Source organism: Pteropus vampyrus, unplaced genomic scaffold (assembly GCF_000151845.1).
Source record: "Pteropus vampyrus isolate Shadow unplaced genomic scaffold, Pvam_2.0 Scaffold43, whole genome shotgun sequence".
Classification (NCBI taxonomy): Eukaryota; Metazoa; Chordata; class Mammalia; order Chiroptera; family Pteropodidae; genus Pteropus; species Pteropus vampyrus.
Window position 1 is genome coordinate 3,763,552 of NW_011888824.1, and position 22,414 is coordinate 3,785,965.

At 33.0% G+C, this 22,414-nt stretch overlaps 1 protein-coding gene and 1 non-coding gene across 2 annotated transcripts in view; both read left to right on the forward strand.

Annotated features, from left to right (window-relative positions):
• THEMIS (thymocyte selection associated) overlaps nt 1–22,414 on the forward strand; it is a 166,394-nt gene that overhangs the window by 115,772 nt on the left and 28,208 nt on the right. The gene's annotated exons all lie outside the window — the stretch shown is intronic.
• On the forward strand, nt 11,042–11,115 carry TRNAG-UCC. The gene has a single exon. It is a non-coding gene; the product is annotated as a tRNA-Gly (tRNA).

Here is a 22,414-nt window from a genome sequence, read left to right on the forward strand (position 1 = left end):
TTCAGGTTACATTCAATAAAACTGCAGGTTACTGCATCAAACAAGCAAACAAACAAAAGCCACATGGAATGTATGAAATTCACATTGGCTATTCCTGGTGGCCATCATAAAGAAATAAGCGGTCATTGGGAGAGATAAGACTGCAGTATAATGGGCCCATTGGATAATGATTGGAGGTTGGTAAAATTCTCATGGACAGAGAATATTAAACAGTGATTTTAGATATACACCATAAATTGAAAGTTATGACAACAAATGTTTAGAATTTCGGGTGCTAAACTTTGATCTGTTTGCTTCTACATTAGCCACTGAATAAAGCCTTGCTCTAAATTAAGTATCAGTAAGAATTTATTTAAGAATAATTACAGGTTTTTTTCCCCCCAAGGAATACTGTAATTGGTCAGCTAGCACCAAATATACCTAATAAAATTCAATTTTGATTAAATTTCTTGAGTAGTTCCTTACATTTGGCATTACAAAAATTCTCATCATTATTTTACAAACAATAGATGTAATAATTTATAATTTTGCACAGCTGAAATTGACTCTCTAATGCTTTGAAGCCAGTGTGCTGGAGTTAGCTTCTCCATTTATTTTTCTTAGTTGACAATCCATCTCAATTTGGGCTTTTATTCTTCTCTCTTCATCATCTTCTCTACAGTTAGACTCATGACATGATGAAAAGTTTGTTGCTTTGTGAAACATTTCCCAGAAAATAGCCAACTGATAATATTGGTAAGCAGTAAAGAGACCTTAGAAAGTAGCAATTTTTATCACTCAAAAAGCTTTACACATGATTTTAGTCTTGTGTTTGTAGAACCATTAAGTCTGAAGAGACCACTTATATTTTTTTCATTTTGTACTATTGAATTTTTAAGGAAGAAAATATGTGCTATAATAGTATCCTTGACTTTGAGAATTCTTCAAAGTCTCAGGGGTTATCCCTTGAGAAAGCAAGGGTCTCTTATAACAGGATTAGATTAATGAGACACTTGTCATTTACACGAAATTTTAAAATTTACAGTTAATGAGGTTTCCCGAGTGGTGGCTGATACAAATGGAGATGTCAGAACAAAATGAAGCATAGACTCTTACTGTTGGGGGTCTCATTTCATTATAATGTGGAAGGAGAAAGAAGAGGATGGCAAAACAAACAGTATTTATATTAATTACTTCAGGAAAAGCAGTTGGAGCAACTTCTGGAAATTTTAAGTGAGAAGAAAATATAGATACTCAAAAACTGAGTGAGAGAATGAAGAGTAAGACCATACATAAGCTGTTATTGAGTCAGTGTGATTACCAACAATCGCCACTGCCTTAGGGTACAGCTAGCATGCAACACCGTCTTGGGGCCTGATCTAGATTCCTACCAAGTGCATTATTTTAAGAAATAAGATCTAAATATCAAGGTGCAGATAAAGGAAGGTGTTAGTGAACTTGTATTCCATTCAGGTCCTCTCTGAGGCTATTTAATCTCTGTACATACTTAATATAGAGTTTATTTTATATTTTAATATTGTTGATCACAGAATTCTGCTGCACACATACATTTCATAACCACTTTTACTTTTTATTTTTTTAGTATTAGTTATATCTCAAAATTAAGAGAAAGTTACTTTAATAAAAATACCTTAACTTTGCAGACTTCAACCCAATAAAAGAGAAAGACAAACTAATTTTTGGCAAATGACCATGGAAAAATAAACAGCGAATGGCTTTAGTATTGATTTAGCCCCTACCCCATAGGAGTTTAATGAATACTAGATGGGATAAAGCATGCACAAAGCCAGGTACCTAGTAAGCTCTCAGTACATGTAACCAATTGTAAGGGCCTCTGTCATTCAATTTTAGGAAAGAGATCATGTTGCATGCATACTTGCCTCTGTCTTTATAAACTGGTGATAGATACCTTTGTGCTCTCATTTATCTCTTTCTTAATTAAATCTAATTAAACCAGCTTTTAGGAATATATAAGATTAGTCTATTATGTTTTCTCTCAGAATTAGTGTTCAAGAGTGATATAATATGAGCCTCAAATATGAGTCATATCTGTAATTTTAAATTTTCTAATAATCATATAAAAAAACCCAACAAAATCCAGGTGCTATTTATTTGATTTATATATTTTATCCAGCTATTTACAAAATACCATTAATTTTATTGATTTATATGTAATCAAAATAAAATTATTGAGAAATCATTTAGTTTTTTTTTTTTAGTTTTTAAAGTCTAGTATGTTTATTACACTTACATACATCTTAGTTCCGACTAGCCACATTTCAAGCATTCAGTAGCCGCAAATGCTTTGTAGTTACATATTGTTAAGCACAGATCTATATAAAGAGAGAATAAGCTAAAGGAAGTCATCTCAAATTATGTATTTTCAATCATTTGCAAGTGCATGATTGAATTATTTTGTGGGTCTTGATAGATAGAGAGAGTAGCAAAGCTAGGACAAATGCCTTTTGCTTTTGTCTTTGTTTTAAAATTACTTCTAATAGTAAACTACTCTATTATGCAAAAAAGCCTAATGTTGCTCAGAAACACCAGCCTCACACAACCACCAATTCTCTTGAGTATTCAAAATTAACCTTTGTTTAGGATCATGTTAATTGGTTAATCCAGTCACAACCACAAAACGAATCTTGATTTTCATGATCCAATGAGATAAAAGTATTCTGTAAATTATAAAGTACTACATAATGCATATTAAGGATAAGGAATATTTTGATCATCTGGAAAATTTATTGGTGTGTGTACTTAAATTAAAATAATAATGCTTTTCCTTTCCTTACTAATGGATTTTTCCTTTACAAGTTATTTGTGGAAATTAGGCAAATGCTTTCTGAAAGTTTTTTTTTTTTTTTTTTTTAAGTCTCAAATTTATAAGATAAAGAACAAAGCAAGATTGGGACTGACTGACAAAAGGGACACTTGAAAGCATTCCCCCTGCCTTTCCTCCCACCTTTTCCAATCCAGATATTTCAAACTTACATATGACTATGATTATCTATCTAGTTATTAGAAGTTATCTATCTCTTTTTTCTGTGCAAATAGAGAGCCAATTGATTAGGTTTTTCTTTGATTTTTATGAAAGTTGGCAAGCTGATGGACAATGTTGAATGACTTCCTTCTGCTTATTTAGCCTAGAAGTGCTTAGAATAATAGCATCAAGAAGAGATAATGAAGAGGAGATAACAAAAATTATAAATTTGAGCAAGATTAATGCCAGTTATTCAGGCTGAATATAATTTTCAGTGCCTGATGAGTACTGAAAACTCTTTAGATAGGATAGAGAAAATAATGAGTTGGGCATATAGCTATTTTAATTAGTTAGATAGAGTGGTCAGAGAGTAAAGTGAGTGAGCCAGTCATGCCTATTTCTGGGAGAATAGACAAAGGCAGAGGGAACAGATAATGCAAAGGCCTTGACATGATAAAGTTCTTGCCCTGGCTGGAGTAGAGATAAAAGGTAGGATACTAGATTTGAGACTTAGCAGGGAGACAGATTATGTAGGAAGTGAAAAAATCTTTAGATTTTTATTCTAATAAAAACTTTAGATTTTTATTCTAAGATAGATGCCAATAGAAAGTTTTGAGTCAAGAAGATACATGATCTAATTCGCATTTTGAAATGATCCTTTCAAAGGCTATATGAAGAAAAGATTCTAAAAAGGTAGAAGCAAAATTAAAAAAATTTAAAAAGCCTTGCAAAAAGTCATTTAAATAGTCCTGAGAAGAAATAGTGGTGGCTTGGACCAGGGATATAGGGATAGATGTGAAAAGATGTGGCTAGATGCTAGATATATTTAATGATAGAGCCATCATAATTTGATGATGGGCATATATGAGACAAAGAATCAAGAATGACTCCAAAGTTATTAACCTGAGCAGTTGGAAGAAAGAGTTTGCCATTTATTGAAATGGAGAAGATTGGTAAGGAAACATGTTTGAGATAAGAGGAGTACTGAAGTCTGGATATAAGTTTCAAATGCCTTTTGGACATAAAACTGAACCCATCGGAGGGTAGTAGAATATATACCATGTTTTTGAGTCCAAGATTATAGTTAGGTGATTTTAAATGTCATCAGCCTATATATGTGTGACTGATGACAGCAAACCTCCAAGTTTACCTATAACTATTATTCATTGATTAATTCGACCAACATTTATGAGAGCACAGTGCTATGTTCTAAAAGTTTAATAATAATAATAAACAGAAATTTACTTGTGACCAAATCCTTTTATTGTAAAGTATTAATTTCATGTCTCCATATAAATTTATATTTATATGTAAACTTCCTTTCTTTACTAATTAAAATAAAGGTATACATCCTAAACTCTGAAAAAATATTTAAAAATTCCTGTAACACATAGTAATTTTAAAAGAGAATATCTAATACGACTTTAGTCTTAGTATATTTCTTTTGAGACTTCTTGATATCTCTAGCTCTTTTGTTAAAGTATTTCATAGTACTTGAAAGAAGCATAGAATCATACCAACGACCCAAACATATTTATATCCATATTTATGGTATGTCTATCTACTATCTATAGAGAATAAATCATATTATTGTTAAAATATTTGCTACCCTTCTTTAATGCCTGTCTACCAAGTTATGTCTGAAGGAAGATAATATTCTCAACACCAGCAGTATCAGCCTTGTTCGTATGTCTTAACTTGGCCAATCAAATGTGACACATGCCACTTCCAAAGCAGAAGCTTTGAGAGCCAATACGTGGTTCCACCAGTGCTCTCTTCTCTTTACCAAGAAATTGTTAGGTCTTAGATAGTAGCCATTTCAACTTGGTTCCAGAACCTAGCTATAGCTGAACCCTGAAAAACATAACAGAAAAAAATAAATAAACCTATATTGTTGTAATCCACTAAGAATTGGTGATTATTGATACCGCAACTAATTTACTTTGACTAATACAGTGTCTATTCTCTCTATCCTCTCTTTTATCTATCTATCTATCTATCTATCTATCTATCTATCTATCTATCTATCTATCTATCATCTATCTATCATCTACCTACCTACCTATCACCTATCTATTTTTCTACTTATCTGTTTAAATGAGTGAATTGATTTCTTTACATATAAAGTATCTAAACATATTAGTGTCTTTAGAGATGATCACAGTTTTAGTATATTTTGTCTATTCAAGAATAAATTTATACGTATTATCCAAGGCCTAATACATCATCAGTAACTCTGACAATAATTGTAGAATTCAGTAGCATGTTATGCTATACCTCATGGCTAATATTCACACTAGCCACGTGGAGCTATTTAAATTTAAATTAGCTAAAATTATAACTATAGCTCCTTAATCCAACTAGTCAGATCTCAAGTGCTCAGTAGCCACATGTGGCTAGTGACTAGTGTAATGTATGACACGGATATAGAACATTTCTACCATCCCAGAAAGTTCTATTGGAAAGCTTTATTATGGAATAAATAAATGTTCTTTTGACGTGCAGTACAGATATTTTTGATTCCCTACTTTTGCTTTCTGAAATAATGTGGTAAGCATTTTTTGATTATGATACTATTTTATTATTATTTTTGCCACAAAAAAACCCACAAATTGGTAGACACATTCTAATGAGTAAATGTCTGAAATGAAGTCATTATATATTATCCACTTAACAAAAAGAATTAAAATTAATTGTGGTGGCATTTTCTAAGGATGTAAATAATTGGACTATAGAGCACACACATTTTAGAGTTCAAAGTGATATTACTGCACCCTCATGAAAGCTGAATAACAAACCACTATGATCAAACCCACTTTTGAATTAATTTGACTAGTATATTGAAATACTAGAAAATACACCATCACTCTAGGCTTTATTTCTTTAACTAAATAAAGTAGCTGTTATATTAGTAAATAGTTAATAATTAGTAAAAAAAAAAATACTAAAGGATGCAATTGAGTGACACTTAGTCAGAAGAAAAGAACCAAAATCTTCATTTAAAAGTGTCAGAATGTTTTCTGAAATGTTTTGTATGCTGATCATTCTTATCTCTTTATTTTTATTATTCTTATGTCAAAAGTAGCCATTAAAAAGAATGGGCATACAGCCATTTGAATTTGGTCATGGGAGTATTCTGTTAAAGATAATGTCACATAATAGTTTTCATCTTTTGTGCTGCTGCAAAAAGCGAAATCAATTAGTAATAATCTTAGGTATGATAACATTTGTCCATGATTTTATAGTTGCATTTGTGTCATTGATCAACAAGTTAATGAGATGTTTATGTGCTACCTTTTTAACTTGACAGCAGCTCTATACAATTGTTCTTGTAAAGTTATACAAATGAGTACCTGCTTGTGTGTTGATATTTTTACACATAGATTTTAGAGAGTTAAATTAAACAGAGTTGAAATGAAATTCCTAACTTTTTAAACACAATTATGATAATGCCTTTCTTTTTTCTATAAAAAAGAATTATTTAATGACATACCTTGTTATATATTATGGATTCTTTTCTGTATGTGGATAAGTTAGTGTTGAATATTGATTGCTAAATTATGATATGTAGGATGAGAACGTTGCTGATTTTCTGCTTTTACTTTGTGGAGAATGTTGGTGCAACATACAATTAAAAGTTGCAGTCTATAATAAAAACATACAGAAACAACAACAAAAAAAGTTACAATAAATTAATAGATAACATCTTGAAAGGCCAGATGGTTTCTTCCAGCATTCTGTAAGATGATAGAAAAAAATGTATATTTGGGGTCAAAATGTGAAATGTTAAAAAATTTTTTGGAAACCTTACATTTCTTATTCATTGACATTACTGGCACAGTAGAAATCCAAAACTTGCTTAGACAGGGAAGCTAAACTAACCAGACTCTTATAATAGTACTTAATTTGAAAAGTATTAAGGACTTTTTTATTTAGAAATTCAGAGGCTATCATGTGATATAACCTTGAATTGTGTTGCCTGAGTCAAATTGATGATGATGATGCTAATGTCAGATACAGTTCTGCAGCATTATATGTTCCTGGAAGATATGTGTTCCGTAGTTGCCAACAGTTTTGGAGGAAAGATGACTTGCATGCTAGAGGAAGAAGATTTTTCTTCAAAGAATGTGTTACCAAAATAACAACCTGTCATATAGTTTTTAAAGAGGTCTTTTGAAAAGAATGAATGTGATAGAGTTTTAAGATAATCTTTAACCTGCTTACTTGGGTAAATTTTCCAAATAGTTGCAGTAATTTCTGGTAATACAACCCTATATATTACATTATGAATATTATGAACATTCCACAAACTATCAATAGATAATTTACAAACAATTTACTAATTCAAATAGTTATGCCATTCACCATTCTTTCCTCATCTGTTTTTATTGTCCTCACTGCTATCCTGCCCAAATCTTTAAAGCTGTATTCTGAATGCCCATAACGCATTGCTATCTTCTTTTTTCCTACTATAACCCTCCCTTTTTTAAACTTTTGTCCCAAACTGCAAGGTTATTTTATGATCCATTTAAGGCAATTTTCCTATCAACCATTTATTAGTCTGAAGATGGGCACATAATCTAAGGTTGCCCAATGAGACTGTAGGAGGAAAATTATATTCCTTAGTTGAGGGCGAGATTTCCCTGACATCCAGTGGATATCAACTAAGGAGCATTTATTGAGTACTGCTGTTACCTACTTTCTGATCATGAGAGAAATTAGCCAGTGAGCAGAATTGACATTCTGAGAATGGCAGAGTAGGGAGCTAGCAAGTATCTGGGTCCATAACAGCATTATTTAGCCACAGCATCCTGAGTTGCAACTGCATTTGCATTTCACTATGTCTATATATTAAATAATAGTTTGAAAATAGTATTTATATTAAAGTTCCACTGTATTAAAGCAACTGTTATGAAAATGTCCAGGAGCCCAGACACATGATTGGGAATGCTTTTATAAAAAAATTCTCCAATCTTTTTTCCCAAGTGTAGCAATACAACTCCTTTGTACATTGGGTTCTACTTGCATAATCTGTACTTTGTAAAGCATTTAAATAAGGCGAAATGAATATCAAGCATTTTCTTTATAGTATTTTGATTTTCTCATACATTTCAACAATTAACAAGATAGTATCAGTAATTAGACAATCACATAACAGATCTTTACTGTCTTAAATCAGATAAAAAGATCTAGTTTGACTACATTTTGTACCAATATTACAGAATCCAAACCCAAACATTTATTAGGAGAACAACCCATATTTATGATGCATTTGTGATAAGACACAAATAAAATTGTGCCTATAAGTAATGAGTTGTTTTGTGCTTTTTTTTTCAAATCGACCGTACGAAATACTATATGAGGTATAAAAATAATAAAATTAGTACTTGAAATGTATATATGAAGATGCTTTTTCTTGTAGGGTGAGGCTAGAAAAAATGTATTAAAATAATGATATATAAATCATAATATTTTCTTTTTTTCTCTCACTTCAGAGTAAATTTTTTCTTCAACTAAAAGTGATTAAAATATACTATGAATTAGAATAAGACACTGATAATTTTTCCTTTTTCTGAGAGGATAGCTTTCTCATTACAACCAAGGTCCAACAGTTTGTTGACTGACACCTGGGCAGAAGTATGGTAATACCCCATAATAACAATGATTATAATGAAGGCATTACGTACTTTTCTGTGTAGAATATTTCTTATAAGTGTTTCGAGTGCTCTAGGAGATAGTGCCCCTATTCCATACAGAAACGAGCAAAGGTTAGGAATGACTTTTTATTAGTGTCCTAAGAAAGATCAAGCAAAGTGCCTTTTTATTAACACTTTGATCTACTCAAAACTCCAAATCTATTTCTATATTCCGTAAAACTTATGACATTGTGTTATTGTGGTCAGTGGAGCTGGCTGCAATTCTCCATGATGTATTATGCTCTAATAAACTTCCAGTTCAGCTATATGTCCAGCATAAGATAAGGTTTATTTTATGGCTCAAACTTCATCTTCAATCTAGTAAGGTCCAGGAACAACATTTAGCCCTTTGGCCTGGTAATGCTTTGTCAGAGTCTTACAGAATAAGATTACTTAATTGGAGTCGTAATCTCCTTTCATGGATTCTTTAAAAAGTCTCTGGTGCTATCATGGCATCTATTTCAGACACACCTGTAAGTTTACTGGTACATTAGAGATGCCACTTCCTATGAAGCCATATGGCACATGCAGCAAAAATCCTAACGGAGACTTGAAAATGTGATAGAGCCTTTTTATGAATATAAATAATTCTTTTTCTGTTTCAAATCTTCTTTCAAAATAAGCTATTGATGTGCAGTGCTTCACATATAGTTTCATGAAGACTTTTCTTCCACATTAACTTGACACAGAGAGCGTTAATCCTGGGGTTTGAATGAATATTGAGTTCAGTTGCTTTCCTTGCAGTTTGTAATTACCACATATCTTTATGCTCTTGTCATATTTGAACAATGAAGATTAAAGAAGTTACCCACTCTGTGAGGAGCATAGACTGAATAAGTATGTGCTTTTGCAGATAAAGGAAGAACAGCTTTCATCCTGCAGTGAGCTATCCTCAGGGCTGGATCAGGTTTTACATATGAGGAGATTTTTGCCAATGGCAATAGTCTGGCATATAAAATTGTTATAGAGGCCATACTCAAAAGAATCACGGAATGTTAAACTAAATGAACATAGAGTTCATCTTATCCCACTCTTTCATTTACAGATATACCAATAACCCATAACACATTGTCTAGTTAGGTGTGGAACCAAGAATAGACACTTAAACCTACTGGCTTTTAATCCAGGTGTGCTTTCATAATGAAATAATTTAGGCATGAATAATTTGTGGTATGAATATCAAATTTTAATTCATTAAAGCATCTAAATATTATATTAGTGAGTTATTATGGATTAAAATTAAAACTAAATTTCTAAGAAATTGTGACTTTCTCAAGATATCCTTGTTTCTTGATTCCCATTTTGAGACACTATCCTTAGCATCTCAATTTAGCCATCAAATCCTGATTATGTGTGTTGGTAAAGCAGACTTGTCAAGTGAATACATCTAAGTAGATATAATCGACCTGCTAGAGGCAAGACTATAGCCCTACCAGGAGCAGATCCTGCCGAACCATTAGCCTCAACTCAGAGCATTGCTAATTGTAGAAAATATTAGCAGAAATACTGTCTCTTTTGTATGTGCTCTCTTTATAACATGGTAATTTTTAGAGATTGTTTTCATTATTAGAAGTTGTTTTGGTTCCTCTGGAAGTTTATTTTCTTCATTTTTTTCTTCATTTATAGTTAACTTGTTTTCTGTGCAAGTAAGAATGTGAATGTGTGCGTGTGTATGTGTGTGGTGGGCGGGGGATTGTCTGATAAAAAGTGTCTAAGAGAGAATGGGATGAAAGTAAGAAATATATATATTAAAGAAAAATTAGATGGAGATTTCTTGTGTCTCCCAATTATCCTTTGATCAGAAAATAAAGAATATTCAGTATGAATTGTGAGCAATATGCTATTTTGATGCTGCTGTTACTTATCCCAATATGACCTAAAAATAACCTTAATGTGAGTAATCTTTTGCGCATAAATGATATTGTAAAAAAATATTTTGAAAAGAGATAAACAAGCATAAACATAAAATTGCCTATAATTCAATTCTTAATTACCTTTAGAATTCTGATAAATCTCCGTTTAGTTTCTTTTCCCTTTGCTCGATCTGATTCGTAATCAGCTCTTTTCAATTCATTTAAAGTAAAACCAACATTTTCCATGCACAGTATTATATTTTATAGATTTACTATAATTTATGTAATTAGTCTTCTATTGTTGGTCATTTATGATTTCCAATTTTGTAGCATTAAAAATAATATTTTAATAAGCAGTGTATCTTTGTTGTTAAATATTTCAGCACATCTTTGATTTATTACATAATATAAATAACTAAAATTGGCATTTCAAGATGATATTCCCAAATTTTTGACTAAATAATCTCACATCAGTAGAATTAAATTTTAAAAATACTATTAATCAGGGTGGCTCCATAGTGTAGTGGTTAGCACATCTGCTTTCCATGCAGAAGGTCCTGGGTTTGCACCCCAGGTGGAGCCACCGGCCAGGCCCCTGGTGTTCCAGGCTCCCTGTGCACACAGTGAGCTTGTGAGAGGAGATGCTCTGCTTTCAGAAATTCAGTTCTTAAGGGGGAATGGCAATATCCATAGGTCAAGGGTGGAAGCCGGGGGAGGGATTAAAGAGGGGAAAAAAATACAATTAATCAAATATTTCTTGTATACCTATTTTGTACAAGCTCTAGGTACTAAGAGAATATAATGAAGAGTAAGAGCTATGTGGCAGATTGCTATTTGTTTTCTAATTGTTCTTCTGTACCTCTTCCTTAGTAATATAGAACCCAGATTTTTAGAGTATGGCTACTAGTATAACTCTATCTTCCCCAGCCTGCTTTGCATTTAGGTTGCTTATATAACAAAGTTATGGCAAATAAAACATAAGCATGAAATTATATATGTAATTTCCAAGAAATGTCTCTAAAATGGAGGTCGAGGGTCAGTGACTAGTGTGAATGTAATGGCTGGAGCTTCAGTAGCTATCTTGACTATGATGAGGAAGCAATATTTTGAGGATATTAGTGAGAGAGAGAAAATCCAATGATATTTAATAGAATATTATTGATTGAAAGTAGAAGGGAGCAAAAGAATAACTTGTGGAGAAATAGAGAAATAGCTAGGTATAAACAGAATTCGATACAAATAGTTTCAATGTTCTAAATATGCATATCAACATTAGGCATTTTATGCTTTTAAATCTATTCTAGTAGTATGGATGGACAATCTTTGAGAATTCTACCCATATTTATGAATATAGGAGAATCGGTTAAGGCAATAAGTTTTTTTCTTTAAATAACATAATTTAATATGTTGAATTACGATTGTATGCAGATTAACCTATAGGATAAAATACAAATATATTATGTTCATATCAACAGAGCAGTACTTGAAGTTTCGTATGTAGACCAAATACACTATATAACATATCTCTACAGTTATTTGTTTTTTCTCAATGTATTATAAATATATTTATATGTTATAAATCATCTTTTTAAATGGCTTTAAAAATCTACCTTATAGATTAACAACAATTTCCCTAATTATTCTGCATTACTTTGGATTTTGATTGTCATTTGAATAATTGTTTCTAATTTTCTCTATAAAACATTTTATATATTTAATATTTAGTACTTAGGCAAATTTCCCACCAGTAGAATTATTGGTCAAGAGTATAGTAATATTTAAAGCCTTGATAGATATTTATGAATTATTTTCCATAAGGGTTAAGAAATAATTTAAGCTCTCCCAAATTAGATTATGTGAGAGTACTGTTTTGGTCACCATGACTGATTGCTTTGTGACATTAAAGAGAACATTCTGTTTAAATATCTCTAACACTCAGGAGCCATCTTGACATAAGTTCCACTGTATTCCATTTCTCTTTTAGTCTTTCCTTCTCTAGTATGTCAGTTGTAAATTTGATACAATATAAAAGATTTGGGGTAACATGATATTAAGGGGAATGGGAAAATTGAAGGAAGGAGAATGAGTAAGAAGAGACTACTATAGAGAAATCTTGTTTCCACTGAAAATTCCAAAGGATCAACCCTTCTTTAATTTTCTGAGCTAAGGGACCAGACAATTCTGGCAAACCCAATAAGCTTCTGTAACTTATTGGAAAATAATTGCCTGGAGCAGTCAATGAACTGCTGTTCTAGGGGCAATTCTGATTGTTGTACCTGATATCAGACATTGGAAAGTTGGTAGATTTTGATAATTTAATAATGGTTTTATTTCCAGATCTCAATTATTTGCCTTTACTATATAGTTTTTTTTTTTTTTCCGGGCCAAAAGCAATTTTTAAAAGATAACATATTTTCAAAGGGAACACATGTAGGCAGTAGGCATAATACAGAAATGACTAGAATAATATTGAAAAAGATCTACTTGCTTTTTACTACTTAAACATTGTTTTAACAAAACTTACCTTAATGTAAGATTTGCCTTTGCGATACATTGTGAACCTGAGAAATACGAATTAAGATTTATGAAGGAAATTGATTTCATCATCATCTTTGTCATCACACATATGTCTAGTAGCCCCAGGCACAATAAGATGTCTATAGTTTTGTTTGAATTCAGCATCTGTCCACAAAGCTAATACCATAGCAACTAAGAAACACATCTACATCTTTCTTAAGGGACTCTATCTTAAGAAACCTTTTATACTTCATTCCCATTACATTTAAGGACTAAATAGTGCATCCTCTGAACATTGCAATTCTACCCTACTCTTTTTAGATAGCTCATTCTTTAACTCTCCTTAAGCACCAAGGATGATATTTCTAACATGAATTTCTTTCCTTCATTCCATTCACATCCATGAATTTCCAAATGTCAAGCAGACTTTTTTTTTTAATTTAATTTAGCTTTTGGGGAAGAAAAATTGAGGGTAACAACATTTTCTCAGGCTTAGACTTCATATCTGGAGTGTTTAGTACCCAGATGATTAGCAGTCAAGTGATAAACTTGAAATTAAGAGGCTCTAATGCAAAACTGTCATTGGAGCTGAGATAACCATTATTTTAATCTGGAGAAGACAGTCACCTAGCAGTGCTTTTTGCCTTTTGGTCTTTTCTGGACCACTTGGCATGCTGAAGAATCAAAAGAATACCCCACTTTCCACTTTCTCTCTCTCCTTTCTTTAATGAATCATCTTTATACATGCTGTATATTATTTCTAAAAAAATTTGCTCTTTTATATAACAATTTTAATAAATGGTTTTTGTAAAACCTGGGAAGAAATATTTCTCATATATTTTTATTGTGGTAAAATATACATAATATAAATTTACCATTTTAATCAAATTTTAGGTGTACAGTTTGATGGTATTTAATACCGTTGTGCAATCATTACCATACATCTCTGAAACTTTTTCATCTTTCCAAACTGAAACTTTCTACCCATTAAATAATAATGCCTCATTTTCCCTCCCCCCAATCGTGGTTGCTGACATTCTACTTTCTGTCTCTATGAATTGGACTACTCTAGGTACTCCATATAAGTGAAATCATACAATATTTGTGCTTTTTCATCTGACTTATTTCACTTAGCATAATGTCTTCAAGGTCTATCCATGTTGTAGAATATGTCAGAATTTGATTCCTTTTTAGGAATGAAAGGTTGCTTCCACCTTTGGCTATTGTGAATAATACTGCTATGAACACTGGTATACAATTATACATTCAAGTATCTGCTTTCAATTCTTTTAAATATGTATCCAAAAATCGCATTGCTAGATCATATGGTAATTCTATGTTTTATTTCTTTAGAAACCACCATATTATTTTCCACAATGACTCGTATTCTCTTTTCCCCTTATATTTTATATGATTCTTTTGGCTACCCTGTTAAGAACTTGCTTAAGTTGTTTTCATTTATTCTGTAGCAACCAATTCTTATGTTATTTTTCACTGATGCCAGATTATTATTATTGGTTTCAGGATCAAATGTCACCTTATGGAAAAGTATCTGAGTTCTGATGATTTTTCTGTCCTTCATCTAGCTTGAGCACCCTCATGTACACTTGACTCATTATTTTGGCCAGCCAGAAACTGTTATTCTCATTTTGCAGATTAAGAAATTGATTAGATGAGCAGATCTGTTAAGAGAATGAGTTGTTATAGTAAAGGATTAACTAAAAAGTAGAGTAATTGTAAGTGGCTTTCACAGACCACTAAGGAAATTGGAAAAGCTAGTTATAAAATTAAAGTTTCTAAATTCATAACTGAATACTTTCATCTGTGTCTCTAGATTTTTGTGTGCTTCAAGACTTAAGAATTCATTTTAGAACTGTTATATATTCTTAGTTGCCTTATCTTTCTCATTCATTCCATTTTGCATCTTTATTTTGTTACAGAGTACAGTACATACTATGTCTGGCAGATTCTTCCTCCTTCTATGATTTTGTCTATAATATTGCCAATAAAATTTGATAAGCAGGAGCAAACAATGCTGTTCTATCAGGCTTTTTCAAGATCAGAAGAAACACCAAAAGAAATAAAAATGATAACTGTATTTAAATGTAGTGTAGGTCATGATTTGACCCTTAAATCACTAAAAATGCACCAGAAAACTTAATAGCAAGGCAATGTCAAGCATATCCATATGTTTATAATTTATGTATTATGGACTGTTATCTTTTATTGCTTCTGTGTCAATTAACCACATCCTTGTTGAGAAATAATGAGATTGGATAGTATGTTTGCAGGTTTAAAACTGAATTTTCTACAGAGCTACAGTATTTGTGGAGTTTTATTGGTTTCTCATAGATGGTATCTATAAAATTTAAATACTTTTCAGATGTTGGCAAGCAAACATGTGCAAATGTCTGTCTATGAACATGACTAGGGTAAGAGAGAGGTGGACCTATCTTCAAACATGATTACAAAAGCGAAAAAAATTTTAAAAGCCTTTTGATTTTTAGTTAGAATGCTTGCTGGTAATATAAAACATCATATATACATATGTATATCATAAAATGCACCCTAAATTCTTATTTCTTTTTTCTTAAAAAAATATTTTAGTAAATATTTTATGCATTTTATCTTGGAGTTCTAGTAACTCATAAATGCTCCCCGGAGGTCTAATGCTATGTCCATCAGGGATTGCTTCGATAAACTAGTCCTATCCTTCTCCACAGCCATTTGTAACCATTAACTAGCTTTATTTTCAGGTAAAAAAATGTTTAAAAAATCAAGTTGTTAATGCTCTCATGTTTTTCTATAGCAACTCAGGAAAATGAGGCTGGCATTACATATGGTCGTCATTTTTTAATGACATTGGGAGGTTTTAGGCCAATTAAGAAACACTTGGAAGAACCAATTGGATTGGCTATGCAACTGGGTTTGATTAAAATCATCTTATTAATCACTTTTCTATTTCTTTTCTATCACTGGACTCTGACTAAGAACAGTTTGAACTTCATATCCAATAAATATTTTAAACAATGCTCAAATCCACTAGAGCCTTCCAAACTCTAGTAGTATTTGTCTGACAAGATACTCTCATTAGTCAGGGTCACAGATTGGTAACTTCAACCCTGAAGCCAATCATAAATATGATCCTTACTTTTTTCTATTATCTTTTTTGATTCCTGCTTCATGGGCTCTGAAGGTGTTTGAGTTTCCAGCATCTAACTTCATGAGTTTTTAAATGATTTTAGATAGCTTTTGTTTTTTGTCTCTTTTTTAAAAAATTTACTTTATTTTTTAATTATAGTTTGCATCAGTATTATGTTAGTTTCAGATGTACAATATAATGATTAGACATTTATATAACTTAATCGATCACCCCAATAAGTCTGGTACCCAACTGATACCATACATAGTTACTACAATATTATTGACTATAGTCCCTATGATGTCCTTTACACCCCTGTGACTGTTTTTATAGCTGGCAATTTGTACATCTTAATTCCTTCCTCTTCAGATGGTCTTTGTGATAAAATGTTTCTACCTGCCCAGAAAAAACTCATAAAGCCAAAAAACCCAAGTAGTTTCCTGTTGCCAAATCTCTTAATTATTTTCTCATTTCTTCCCCTGGAGGAATCAGGAGAGAATCTCTGCCTCAAGGTCCAAGGATCCCTTATCCAACCCTGCCCTTACAAGCCCATGCGTACAATCAGAGATGATATCGGAGAAAAATCAGTATGAGCACTGGACCTTCAGAACATGCCGTACTTAAGAACCAATGTTGGTCTGCTCAGTGCAAATGCACACCAGCTGAATGTGAGCCCTTCAAAAAATGATATTAAAAAATATTTTGTGTTTTTAATGATTACGGTAATAGAATCTTAGAATATGAGAATATTGGTAAAGTACAGATCACAGAATCATACAAAATCTTAATTTAGTCTATATGTTTGGAACAATTCGTTAGGTTTGCAACATTAAGTAGGCTGCTCAGGCCCTCCCTGTTTCACATGCCACCTTTTCCTTCCCTGTGGCTGGTTCTGCCTTTATTCTTAGCCCTTGGAGGGAATTGGAAGTAATTTTCATTTATTTTTGCCCCACAGTTTGCTCATTCTCACTCTCTCAACTCCTTTGTTCCTTGGAAGTGAAAATTGATTTTTTCATCCTGGGTTTATCTACCTCTTGGCTCTAGCTCCCAGGGCTTCTCTTTGGACTGCATGTGTTTGAGGTCTCCATCCCCAGATGTTCACAACACCTGCTTATCCAATATGCAAGAGCAGAGTGCATTGATCAGATCTGTCTCCTGAGTAACGCTTTTATTACTTTTGTCTCCTGCATCCTCTTGTTCTCCAGGAGGTGTCAGTTTATTTGGAGCTCACTTAGCAATAGCAATCCACCTGGGCACTATATATAAAAGTTCCATTTCAGAGCTGTGGAAACAACTGGGCTTAGTTCTAACCCCCCAAAAAATATTGTGTTGGTGATAGACACCGTGAAATCAGTTTGAATTTTGTGTCCTAAGCGGGTTTTTATTTGCTCTCAGGTTATGGTAAACTACATACGTCCCCTAAAAAGATGTCTACATATCAACCACCTGATAATTTGACTATTACTTTATATGGCAAAAGAATGAATATTTTCTTATAAGGCAATGATATGTTTAACTTAAGAATCTTGAGAGGAGGGGCTTATCCTGGATTAACTGGCGGACCCTAGATAACATTATACATTTTGTAAGAGAGAGATTAGACACAAAAACGCACAGAGAAAAAGGCAATGTGGAGATGGAGGCAGAGATTGGAATGATGCAGCCATGAGCCAAGGGACACCAAAAAAATGTCAACAGCCATCAGAAGCTGGAAGAGGCAAAAACAAGTTTCTCCCCCAGACCCAGCCAACAACTTTATTTCAAGTTCTGACCACCAGAACTTTTAGAGAATAGATTTCTGCTGTTTTAAGCTAATCAATTTGTGGTAATTTGCTACAGCAGCCCTAGGAAACTAATATAATACACTAGTATTCCAGGACTTCCCAAGGAAAAGTGAATAGATATATTTCTCAGGTGTTTGTAATTTTTTTAGAAACGGCCTAGTCAAAAAAGCACCCACGAGTTATTTAATTGATAAACTAATTCATCGTATATGTATTGAGGACTCCCCAGAAATTTCAAAGATGAACAAGTAGAAAGACTGCAAGGATCTCACTATGTAGTAAGGTAGACTTGAAAATAAACAAGTCAGGGCATATCAGGGAATTACAAAGCAAAGCATAGAAGGGGAGGTATGAAATGGGGTTGTGAAAAATTTTAAAAGTCATTGAAAGTAGTCTGGAATTCATTCGTTGGGCTGTAGACTAGGTTATAGAGGAATTTTAGATAGAGTAGTTAAACCTAATACTCTAATTTTACATGGAAAATCTATGATTCTTTGCTATTAAAATAGAATAGAACTTTCTCTGTTTTTAACTAACATGAACAATACTACAACCTCTCCTTGTTATATTGTTTACCTAAATAATTTGGTCTTCGATTCCTTATCCATAAAAGAATTTCCTTTTTATATGCATGATGGTATCCACATATGCTACATTATTTGGTAATTGTATTACAGTCCTGTTCACTGCAAATGACTGTGAATTTTGTTCTGGATAATGAATATTTTTTAAACTTAAATTTATACTGAATTCTAACACTTACTTTACATTATGACTACAAAAAAAGAGTTTAAATTCTCTAGATTTATAGCATATACATTGTGTGGAGTAGAGGTAAGGTGTAGAATTTGAGAATCTAGGGCAAGGTTAAAATTATCCATAGTTTTGTTCGATAACTTGTTTTCTCTGTTAGGTATGAGTAGTGTAGGGGAAGAAAAATAATTTTTCCTCTACCTTTCTGAGTTCTTGGCTGAGATCCCTGTAATAAAAGACAGATTAGAAAGAGAAAAACGAATAGAAGTTTATTACCATATACACCTCAAGTATACACAGGAGATACTCAGGGAAACTGAGTAACCCAAAGAGGTAGCTTTAGAATTTAAGCTTAAATATCATCTTAATAAGAAGTGGGAGGGAGTAATTAGAGTTAATAATTTTTAAGAAGGGTGACTGGGCCCTAAAGAGAATAGATAAGGAGGTGTGATAGTTTGTGACAAAGTTTGTCTGGTGAGGCGTCCTGAATTCTGTTCTCCTCTTCTATGATAAGAGTTAATCTTCTGGTCGTTGCAGAGATTTATGTCTCTTCTGGAGATTTATGACAGTCAACTGCCTTGTGGAAGATCTGTCTTTACGTAGATAAAAGGAGTTCAGAGACAGTCTCTGCCTGCATATGTTGTTTTTAAAGTGCCAACGGCTTAAAATAATCAGTATTTTGAAGCAGCGTATTTTGAAGCAGCGTATTTTGAGGTGGTGTGTCCTGAAATTCTACAGCCATATTTTGGGATGGCATGTTCTACTACTCTTCAATAGGAAAAAGCCAAGGTGATAAAGACAGAGCACCGCTTCAGATGTGCCCTCCTCCCAGAGTCACCATCATGCCTGAGAAGTCCCTTTCCCCAAAATCCCACCATTTATCCTGAGCAGGCCTCCTGTGAGAATGTTCCCAGCTTTCCTTATAAAATATAGACAGCATCTAGGATTGTATGAAAAAGTAATCCACTAATACTGATCCATCTTGGGGATATAAATTTGTCAGAACTACAAATTAAAAATACGTTAGAAAATGCATTGAGGTTCTCTGGAAATATAAGGAGTGGGTGAATTTTCAATCGCTTATGATTCCTGAATACAAATGTCACTGATCATTGAGATAAGCCTTTTATTCTGGAATTAGTTTATGATATATGTGTGCACATGTAGCTAGAGAGTAAAATTCTCAAACCTAACGCATTACCTCAAAATATCTCAAGGACATAGGTATAAGAAAGGTAAAATTGGGTTAATTTACATAGCTCCCTGCAAAAAAGAAAAAGAAAATGTTTTAAGTAAATAGGAGCTGAGATTAGATGAGAATACTAGAGATAAGGGAGACATTTGAATACTTCTTACTTGGCTCTACTTTAAGACATACTATACTCTGAAACATTCACCAGTGCAGTTCCAGCCTCTTGGAGTCCTGAACATCAAGAAAAGGTGCCAACTGTGATCCCAAGAAGCTCAACTTAAGCCTGGAGTTTATGTAAATAGCCTTTTGGGGAGGGGGGCGGGAATGGATGACTTGAAAAAATAAAAACCTCTGCCCAGGGAAGAATCTTTTCAAATAAGAGACATTTAATCCTGGAGCCACGAAGTCTTGGCAGATTTCCCATATTCAAACTGAGTACATAGATATAAAGCCACTGCTTTGTCAGCAATGAATAGCTAGACTCTGAAGTTATCTGCGAAAAGCCAGGGAAGAGCGCCATCTGGTGGCAATATAAATTGCTACTAAAATACGTTCACAAACTCCCCGTTGCTTTATCAAGCATTTGTTTACAACCTAATTTTTAAAGCAAGAGTGAAATGATAAATGATATTTTAAATCAAACACCACCTGAGCAGTCTTTTAATTAATTACCATATCGTTATTATTGTTTTGCAAGTTCCTTCCTGTTTCGTTTTGTTTTGTTTCGTTTTGTTTTGTTCTACCCTTTACCTTTTCTTTGATGTGGAAAAAAAGGCAGTGATAGATACTTTTTAATTCTATTTGGTCATTCAGTTTTTCCCTACTCATCATTTTCTAGTTTTCAGAAACTGGAATAAATCCTCTAATTACAATAAGGGCAATGTAATACACACTTCTGACTAGATTAGGAGATCATGACAAATATAGAGGAATGAATAAAATGGCAAGTAATAAAAGTAGAATCTAAACTGGCTTGCATTTGAGGATATTGTTTATACCTTATGTACTTGAGTTTAATTTATCAGCTTTGGCTTTTATAATTTCTCTGTCAGCTGAGTTTCAACTTGTTAGATAATGATAGATTATGTACTTGTGTAGAGATTTTAATGTATTTAAAGTACTTATGGGGCTAGATTTTGATGTCATAAAGCCCATATCAATAAATACGTAACTCTTAAATATCTCTTATCATCAATTTTATACTCTGCTGAATTTCTCTCTTGTCAAAGTGATGCGGGAGTGAATTGAAGTATTTTCTGCAGAATTTCGAATTGCATGTATGCATGCGTGTTTATATGTGTGTATTTGTGTATCAACTACACTGCATATTCAATATTTTCTCAGTATAAATTAAAATCTTTCCACTTCATGTACAAATTATATATAATAAAATTAATTTTCTCTTAATCTAATATGTTAGACATGTATTACGAAAAACATCAAAAGAGAAATGAAATGTATAAATTTTTAGTTATTGGGTGAGAATTTCTGATGTAGGTGGAAGAGACATCTGGACCCAAATATCCTTCTCTTAGCTCTTTATTCCCCATTGTTGCAGAAAAGATCCAAAATCAGACTGGTGAGAAACCAAGCAGCACACGGAGAGTAGGAGAACTCAGGTTTTTTAGTTGGCGGTCTCAGAGGAGCTAGCGCTCTGAAGATCTGGGCCCTGAGCTCAGTTGCAACATTCCTTTTTTGACACAGGCTGATTGGCTAATCTGTCCTCCGACCATTACAACCATTACAAAGCAAAGGGAGTTACTATGGTTGCAGATAGTTACATTGCATTACAAAGGGTAGGAGTTGCTATGGGTTACTGGCAGCTACAAAATGTTACAAAGCATTAGTTGCTAGGGGGTACAAACAGTTACATTTGTTCCTTAGATAGAACAAACAAAAGGGAAGGTGAGTCTTTTCAATTTCAAGTACGACCCATGCAGCAAGCATATTTACAGAAGTAGAACAGAGAGCTGATTAGCCTTTTGAATGAAAATTTCTCTTCACTATAATTAACCAAGAGCAAACATCATGCTGAGTGGTGAGCTTGGCCACACTGGAGGATTAGGTCTATGTGACTGTCTACCAAAAAATCCTTCTAGGAAGGTCCAGGTCTAAATGACTGGATTTACTAATGATTAACCAAGAACATATGTAGCTTGATGAATGCTTAGAGGATTAGTGCCCCCAAATTTTCAAGAACACATACTAGCTGGGAGGGTCATTGGTCATTGTTAAATAAATAAATAAATCTCCATAATCCACAACACAGAGTTGCCCATGTGAGAAACAGCTTCATCACTCATTAATGCCTACACATCAGAGGAGCTGCCTAGACAGCTGTCATTTAGAGCTTTCCGAAGCTCTCAGTAGGCAAGGCAGATTTTTCCTGGTCTACAGCACAAGGCCTCTTGAATGTAGTGTCATCTGATTCAGAAGTGTCTGGTTTGTTCTTTGAGGTGCCTCTCATGATCCTCAATGTTGACTTTGATCACCA